Below are 681 nucleotides of genomic sequence, written 5' to 3'. Positions count from 1 at the left end.
CCGTCTTCTGTTGCCTCTGTCCCAACATTTTTGGAACATGTTGCAACATCAAATGCAGAATAAAAAACAATTTATCAGTTTGAACATTAAATATCTTATATTTGGACTGTATTCATTTGAATATGAGTCAGAAAGAATTTACAAATCATTGCATTATTTTTTATTTACATTTTACAGTGTCCCAACTTTTTTGGAGTCGGGGTTGTTCAGGTAGTTGCACTTTATTTCAATATTTACATTATCTGGTACTTCATACTTTTTTATGAGATCAAAAATAAAGATTTTGGAGCACTTAGAGACAGAAAAACAACTGAAAATCAAACTGAGGCAAGCAACAAAGCAAACGTGGCACACAGAGCTTCTGGAAGCCAATAATCCTAAAAAGAGTGGGACAGCATGAAATCAATGACAGGAATGTCAACTTCAGATAAACCCATCGTTACGGACAATGAACTGCATTTTGCCAGTGATCTAAACACTTTGACAGATTTGAATCAATCCTGAAGATGTCAGGAAAATGCTGAAGTGTACAAATTCATGTGAAGATGTCAGGAAAATGCTGAAGTGTACAAATTCATGTGTAGGTATGATATTGTGCAATACATTTAAATATTACAGGTATAATGCATATAAAAACTGTGTAATTTAGAGTCCAGATTGTTCATGTGAACAAAACCCTTT

Source organism: Epinephelus moara, chromosome 24 (genome assembly GCF_006386435.1).
Source record: "Epinephelus moara isolate mb chromosome 24, YSFRI_EMoa_1.0, whole genome shotgun sequence".
NCBI classification, from domain to species: Eukaryota; Metazoa; Chordata; class Actinopteri; order Perciformes; family Serranidae; genus Epinephelus; species Epinephelus moara.
The sequence above is the reverse complement of the archived record's forward strand: the minus strand, read 5'-3'. Positions refer to the sequence as shown.